Genomic DNA, 221 nt, shown 5'->3' with positions numbered 1-221 from the left:
ATTCCTTTCCTTTCATACGCGCATCAGCATCATCATTCAACAGTGCATTTTACTTGGTAGGGGAGGAATTATGCAATACCATTTCCGAGAGATGAGTACATGTTTACGGTCTATTGCTTCTATTATCACGTGATCAATCAGCATGAGCATAATTACATCTATAAATTAGCTACTTATCATTAATGATGATGATGGTGATGCGCGTATGAAAGGAAGGGAAT

Source organism: Penaeus monodon, chromosome 19 (assembly GCF_015228065.2).
Source record: "Penaeus monodon isolate SGIC_2016 chromosome 19, NSTDA_Pmon_1, whole genome shotgun sequence".
NCBI lineage: Eukaryota > Metazoa > Arthropoda > Malacostraca > Decapoda > Penaeidae > Penaeus > Penaeus monodon.
This window is presented reverse-complemented; position numbering follows the sequence as displayed.